The 8,159-nt window shown below is 44.7% G+C and overlaps 1 protein-coding gene across 1 annotated transcript in view; it reads right to left on the bottom strand.

Annotated features, from left to right (window-relative positions):
• Positions 1 to 5,695: 5,695 nt before the first annotated feature.
• Positions 5,696 to 8,159, bottom strand: part of KCNH1 (potassium voltage-gated channel subfamily H member 1) — a 186,383-nt gene continuing 183,919 nt past the window's right edge. The window contains exon 12 of the transcript XR_011327451.1: positions 5,696 to 7,822. The gene's annotated coding sequence lies outside the window, so the exon portion shown is untranslated. The remainder of the gene's footprint in view (positions 7,823 to 8,159) is intronic.

Raw genomic sequence — 8,159 nt, 5'->3', positions numbered from 1 at the left:
TTCCATCCCTGCACTAGTGCATTTGAGCTTCCAAAATTAGGTGGCAAAAATAGAACAACTGCAAATGATACTAGGAAGACCAGAAACATCTACACTGTTGGTAAAAGAATTTAAATAGCAAGTCGTAGGAAAAAAGATCTAGGTGACTTTTTTCAGACCACTGCTGGAAGAGTTAAGGTTGTTTTAAGGGCTCAGGTATGTGGGAGGATTACCTTGTAGTAAGCCAAATTGCAGAGATAAAAATAAGCATTTATGAGACAGTTCTTTAAATGATGTTACAGCTAATTTATAGTTATGGGTTTCCTTACTCTTGTGGTAGTAGTTTTGTGCTGAGGTGGTAGTTTATGCTGAAATTACAGGCTAATAACATTCACTTGGTCACATCTCTGCTCCAGTCTACTTCAGCGATTTCTCAGCTGCCTTCCCCCACCTCCTGGCATCCTGCCTCAAGGCCACCCCTTGATCAGGTTCTGTTCTCATGATGGTGCTGCAGACACAGTAAGGGCATGGCCTAGGTCCCGTCTTGGCAAACATCTGCCCAGAACCAGGCTGCCTAAAGAGCGAGCCCAGCGCTTGCCCAGTCCCACTGCTGCCTGCCAGGGCCTTGGGCATACGCAGAGCTGTGGCTTGGGGAGGTAAATAACTCCCCTTCAGTACCCTCCCCACACATGGCCTTACTGGAGGCCCCACGCTAAAACACCACACACCAGCCTCGACACCCAGCCCACCCTGGGCTCCACCAGCCCGTTGCCACAGACCCATCGCCAATCGTGCTATGAAATGGTAAAACACAGAGAAGAACAAACTATGGAGAAAGCCTTCTACAGGACTTGGAGCCTCAGGAACCCTTCAGCACAGGAGCCTCTGACTGTAAGGTTTTGGGGAAACTATGTGGTTTTAACCCCTTCAAGCCCCAGGCAGGTTCTGAGCCCCCGGCACCCCAGACAGCGATATCCCAGGTGGTCACCAGGGATGTGTGAGCAAGTGAGCTCTGGGTCCTGAGCCCAAAGCTTGTCAACTGCCCATCTCTCTTGACCCACACTTTGCACTCCACTGCTGGTGCCGTCTGCCCAGACTTCAGCACCCTTTGTTCAGGTTGCTTATTCTCAGAGTTCCTCAATCTGATCAAATCCTGCCAAACATTGCTTGGTAAAAATACGAGACCTACAAAAGGTCTTCAGTCTCTGAAGATGTCCTGCTTGCCTTGAATGGTTACACCAATAACCATTGACACCAAGAACAACTGCAAGTTTAGTATGAGTCCTGACATGGTATAAGGGTTTAAAAAGCATGACGAGCATTCAAAATACAATAGTGTACTGCTTCTGGAGTACTTGGAGGTTATGAACTACTTATTACTTCATGCTGGTTGAAGAAACTTCCATTTTAAGAAAAATTACGTTTTCATTATAATAAGGTTTCCAAGCTAAATCTTTGAAACTTTAAGGCTGCTGACAGTAACACAAGGGTACCCTATGACACTGGCAGAGGCAACCTAGGCAGGGTGAAGCATCTCACAGCTGCTTCCAGAAGGCAGCCACACTCCACTAATGAAACTACAGCAGCTGCTGGGCAGATGGTAACTCAGCGGGCTACAGCCCTTTATAACCTCAGCCTAAGGAGCTTCCCGGGCACTCAGTCCCATTTGCTCTCGTGCCAGTACTGTGCTTCCATTGTCTGCCCCCTTGGTGGGTTTGCAGACTGCACTCACCCTCTCACCCTTTGTTGTCCTAGGCTTTCCTCAGAGGCTTTCCCGAGACACAGCTAGGTTTCCTCCATAACTGATTTTCCCGGACAAAGGAATGCAGTAGATTCAACCCACCAGGACAGGTATCCAAGGCTGTACTTTGGCTACATTATATGCACCTTCCACCTAGTGCCATGACCTTACTGTCTTCTCCCAACACCTGGTCTACCACTGAGGTCAGAGCAACCAGCCTGCAGCTTCTCAGCACACCTGACTACAGCTGCTTTATTTGCTGCTCACAAATGAGACATGCCCACCCCCTTTTTCCAGAGCTATTTACAATTCCTGTGGCCAGAGCTGTAATTTCATGCACAATTTCTGCACACTTTCCTAAAGGATGCTTTTTTCAATTTAGCTTTCAGCTGAACTGCTGTAGTTTGTATTTCTGTCTCCACACTTCCAATAGCCAGGTTCAATGTGGTTGCATGTGCAGTGTTATCATTCTAAAGGAAAACCAAAACAAATACTTTATTTTGACTTGGGGCTACATATGGATTATCTTAGCTCTCTTTCCTATCCTCACACCACAGCTGAGAATGTTCAAGAAATTTTCCTGTTATCGTTAGTTCTTCTAAAATACCTTCTGCTTAACTGTAAAACTCTCCAAAAAAAGATTGCCGGAGAGGTTTGAAAGCAATCTGTATTTCTGTTCACTGTAAGCCACTGCTTGCAGGGAACCATTTCTTGTTGAGCTGTCTTGGTCCCATTACTGAGCACACAGTAGCTCCCAGGTTTAATACCACACTCGCTGTGCTACCGCTGCTTAGCGTTTCCCCCCCGTGGCAGCCCCTGCTGAAGAAGAGGCCATAGTCCTCCTTTTATAGGAAATCCACACATGTAATAGATATTCCAGCACAGTTACTTTCTCCCCGAGTTCTGTATTTCAGCTAGGAGAATGGGGGATGTGGAGGCAAACACCCGTGCTAAAGCACATCCCCCTCAGATTTGCACGTACAAACTGGAGTGACATTCGCAGGGGCTGCGTGTCCCCCCAGGCAGACTTTAACAGCAAAGCCAAAGTACCATTGCCTCAGTCCTCATCCGCGTGAACAGAAATATGTTCGAGGAAAACTCTAAAAGTGAACAAAGCTTAAAAAACTCAACAAAAGAAACACTTTGGAGAACAACAAAAGCGTGTTGTCTCAAAAGCAAGGTGTCTCCATATCCACTTCTGACAGACACCTTAGGAGTTCAGTTACTCTAATGCCGCTTTTGGATGTCTCACAGGTTTTTACTCATTCTGCCTTTCAAGAACAGGACAGGTTATTCCCCCCAGCTTCCACATACTGTCACTGAGGTTGTGGTGAATTAGAATGAAAGGAGCAAAAATGCATTTTCCTCTGTGAACGATATTTGTATTTGCTGATATTCTTTATATGCTATATGCCTGTTGCAGTTAAACCCCTCACACCACTGGCATTAGTAAATACCATAGCAACACTGCATCCTTCTCAGCATTTTCCAGCTGGCTGGATAGGCAGCCTTACTAACCACCCCACCTCAGTGGAGCACAAGGCAAGCATGGAAAGCAGCTCATCAGCCAAGATCTCCTCAAGTCTCAGTGCCCGCCGTGGGTGGGCAGGTTGGAGCGTAGCGGCCACCTCTCACAAAGCGAGGGCGCGGACAGGCGCTGGCCTCATCGCTCCCCCAGGTTTTGGTGGGCTGTCCCCAGCATCCTCCCACAGCAGGCAGACGCACTGCTGGCGCGGACTGAACAGGAAAAGTTTTGATGTTCCTTTAGTGATGGAGGGGGGCAAATAAAAGACATTGGTATTGCACACATGTGCGAGAAGGGGTAAATTTGCTACAATTCAGTCCCACAGGTTCTCACAGCACAGAAGAGCTGGTTTATGCTGGTTGTACTTGCTGCAATGCAAAAATGCATTGGAGCCTGAGTGCTTCTCACCTCAACAGAGATACTAAAATGCACCACCAGACAATTAAAGAACTCCCGTTACCAAATGCAAAATTCACAACCGCGTAAGCAACGCTCACCTCCCCGCAAGCCGACGCACCGCAGACCGCTCCAGGAGTTGTTGCTGCTGTCCCTCCAGGGCTGCAGACCCAGCCAGGTAAAGCCCCCACATCCCTGGGAGGGGTCCCCAGCAGCTGCCACACACACGGCAGCGTAGAGGCGAGGAAGGCTCCGTGGGGTCCGGCCCTCTGCCAGACGGTACTACTGGCAAGGGGCTCCTTTACAGCCCCGAGGAGGCTGTACGGTGTTACACAGGCTCCCACCCCAAGACTACACACCTTCAGGTATCTTGTAGGTGCTGCCCTTTGCATGCTAACCGATAAGAAAACAGAAGCAGCAACACCTGCAGCTATTTTTGAGAGAAGTCAGAAGCTGCAGCACACACCCCGTGGTCTAGGAACCTTTAGTCCCTGCTCCGAACATGCTCCCAGGTGCAGTGAATGAGCAGCGGGGGCTGGCACAGGTGGGCCGGGGGGGGTGCTCGCTGCTCGGCTGAGCCCAGGCCTGACGGGCCAGCAGGTGGAACATGAGCTTTGCAATGTGGCACACAAAGCTGGGCAAAAAGTGCTGCAGTTAATAACCCTTGGCTTGCAATGCTGGGGGCTGACAAGGGTGGGGAAGCTGGGACGGGGCACATTGTGTGGGCAATGCTATCCCTCTTTGTACTAATTTAAGCTTGCAGCACAACCAGGGAGGCTGCTAAGAATGCAGGCAAAGGCAGAGCAAAGACAATAACGGAGAGTTCAAAAAATGAGAAGAACCACCTCTAGAGACCTCAACACTCCCCCCCCCCCCCGCCAAGTACATGCCTTCACTATGGTAATTTACCCTCTTCTAGTAAGTACAGGGAACACTGTATAACATTAGGGAAAGAAAAGCTGGATTTTCATTCTGGCCAGTGAAACAATGCTAGCGACTGGAGATCCTGTCACATACTACAGTGGATGCAGAAATGGTGTTAAAAATAGCTCCTCATTGTGTTCCCTGGCTGCTTTCAGTACAGTTTAGCCTCAGCTGTGCAGTCTGAAAGCTTAGGCTTTATTGCTGTTCTTTTGAAGATGAGATTCAGAATCCCATGAAGTGTCTTAATACAGGTGGCAGGCACGTTCACTAGACCCTCAAGCAAGAGGATGGAGAATGAACCACAAAAATGGGTGCGAAGCTCACGGGGTCCAGGCTGACATCCTGAAGACTAAAACTTTGTTTACACATGCAGAGCGGCTGCTGGCCTGCAGGAACAGCTGTGGTGCCTGATCCTGTCATGTATGCCCGTCCTGACCTGAAAGGATCTCCCCGTCACCTTTGGTTATCGATTTCTTCGCCAAGGTAGCCAACAAAATAATACTCATTGCTGTCTGCTGCAGTAGTGTCACTGGCAGGCGACACAGTACTAGGGGCTTCATTCCTGTTGTTTATGTCTTCATGTAAGTCTGTGGTAAGTTCACCTTCTTCTGCAGCACAGCATAAGCCTGTTCCATCTCTAGTCCTCTGGTTTCCAGAAGTTTCGTAATAGTTCTCAGATACTGCAGTAGTGAACACAGTCTAAAACAGACCGATGACAGACATGTGTACCCTCAGGTTATCAAACGATCATTTCAGACAGATCGCAGCCAGTCCTCCGGTGTTCTTGTTCCTGCTCAGCAAACACCTGGCCCAGACTGGAGTCCACAGTGCAGGACGCTGCCTGGGGTGCCAGGATATTCACTTTACAGAACACCGGAGTTCAGTTTACAGTGCCCTGGAAGTGTAAATCCTGATTGTACTGATACACAGCAGACAGAAATCTGAGGAAACAACCGGAATTGTTTACAACCAAAACAGTAATATCAAACTTCTCTACTGACAGCACTCAAGATACAAAACAACAGCAACAAAATGGCTAGCCAGAAGTTCTAAAGAGTTACTTAAAACCCCCTCATTGATCTTATAAGCACGTATTCAACACATAGAAAAGCACACCAAAGCAACTAATGTAATGTATAAAATAGTTTATTACTATAATAAATAAAATTAAACTTTTTTTTTACAAATATTATTTGTGCTTGTTTAAAAATGTTGAATAGGGATATTGTTAATGTAGGTGGCTGCATTTGTAACTGAAACAATCCCAGACAGTGTGTATACATACATACACACACTGTCTTATCTACTGGCAGCTGCTTTGCTGACCACAAAAATAGTATCTACTCGTTCTCTTTTTTCTAGTCATGCTTCATTGAACAAAGTGACAAATGCAAAGAAAAAGAACCAAGAGTATTTGGTGGATTTCTGAAAGGATAAAAACAAGTGAAGTACATTGAAAAGCGCCAAAGCAACTGCATTAACTGCATATCAATAAAGTGTCCATGCAGTGGTGGCTAAATATTGAAACGCAGACAGGTCTCCAACAGATGTACAAATATTGATTGTATGTAGGTACAATAATATAACACATTCATTAGAAAACTTGGTATTTCTTTATATAGCAGTTCATCCTGATACAAGATTATTGAACTTCTTTCATCTACAGCTAAAATGATTCTTTTTCTATGTTAGTGGTCACAGATTCAGTGGGAAGAAGAAAAAAAAACCATGAGCCTTTCAGAACAGTTAGTGAAAACCCCAAACAGTTTTGTTAACACTAGGCATTTAGATCCAGTTACAGAGATGTTCTGGGATTACACATCAAATATGTTTACACAACACTCAACAATCAGCTTGAAACAAATTACAGTTGCAGGTAAATTCACATTAGCTTTGTCAAACTGTAAAAAAAATTTTGAAACACTTTCGCGATATGACGGGTTGGCTCCCTGATATACAAAAGTGTTTAGACAATAGTTATGTCTCTTTGTTTTGTGAAGGGAGAGGGCTGTTGGAGTAATTCATTATCCTAATAAGAAGGCAATAAGTGGAGAAAGAAATGTGATTACCAGCAAGTGATTTCCATTAGATTTAGAAAGCTAATCAAAGTGCTTCATCTTTAGGCAACACTGTAAATACTACAGAACATTACAAAGGAAGGAGAATGGAATCACAGTTTGAATTATATCACTTATGAAAGGGTCTTAAGGCTAAATGTTGGATATATCTTATTGCAAAAAGCTTTATTTTTATTTAATTGAATCAATGCTTGCCACAACAATGTGGTCAAAACTATGTCCGATTGGAAGATACAGTATCCTACTGTGCCTCACCTCAAATTTCTGGAGCTTCCCCTGCGCGGGACTCTCTCTGAGAGGTTTGTCTTAATGAATCAGAAGTGCAGCTGAAACACAGACTTTGTTATTGCGAATACACCCACAGGAGACTATGTTGAAATGAAGACTTCAGTAGAAGATGCTTTTCACCACCTAACATCAGGACAAGAAAGCAGAGGTGCAGCAACCATGTGTTAACTCTGCCCACGAGAAGAAGGATAGGCTCGGTACCTTTGAGACAGACCCTGGTACCAGGAAAAAGAAATCCATTTATTCCATCATCTCTTTTGCAGGAAAAGCCATGAGAAGCACTACCAGGGCAGCTTAGCTTCAGAGATACTGTGAGGAACAAATAGTGGCTTATGAGCCTTATTCCCACCAACTATGATACAGCATTTTTCCAGTTTCACATGTATTTCTGTTTCCTGACTATCACAATGCTTGCCAGATCTTCTCAGTCACAATACTTGCCAGACTAACAGTATAAAGTTGAGGCCAACTAGAGAAACCAAAAGTCATGGCCTTAGAAGTTCAACAGTTAACAAACAAGATACTAACTAGGACATTCGGTGGATGTCTACTGGGAAGATTTAGGCTCCCTTCTTGAACTGGAATCATTAAATGAGGGATGTGCTTTTATGCAACAGAAACGCAATCCATAGACTTATCTATACAGAGATATTATATATATGTGTGTATGTACACGCATCTGCACAAGTGTAATCATACACATTGCTGTTTATATAGTAAAGACAAATTATGTATTCAATTCTTTCACAGACTGGTTAAGAGTGATTGAAAATATATCACCAGATATTCACAGTAAATATCTTGTTCGGTTCATTAAAGTGAAGTACTGTAGAAACAGAACATCACCTTCGAAGCTGTTAAACAGGGTGTTCGCTGGGATTCAGGGCAGCACTGTGAAAGAGATTTAAAACAAGAATGGTGTTTTTAAAAGTACACATGTAATACCAGGCAGAAGTAAATGTATCTGAACATGGTAGGGGTTAGGGTTGGGTTTTGCTTTTTTAATCCCGTGCTGCATATTGGTATTCTTTCTAACAGTTTAAGCATGAATTTTCAGAAGTTCCCATTTTACCAAATCATAACCCAGGCTCTTTCACTCAACTATCTTCTTCTGCCTGAAATCTAATTCCATCATATAGTAAAAATGCAACACACCATCTCTTTTAGATTAATGCGGTTATTTAGCAGGTTGTTAAATAGCAGAAGCACTATGCCAGAACACAGTTAA

Source organism: Haliaeetus albicilla, chromosome 13 (assembly GCF_947461875.1).
Source record: "Haliaeetus albicilla chromosome 13, bHalAlb1.1, whole genome shotgun sequence".
NCBI classification, from domain to species: domain Eukaryota; kingdom Metazoa; phylum Chordata; class Aves; order Accipitriformes; family Accipitridae; genus Haliaeetus; species Haliaeetus albicilla.
This window is presented reverse-complemented; position numbering and strand designations above follow the sequence as displayed.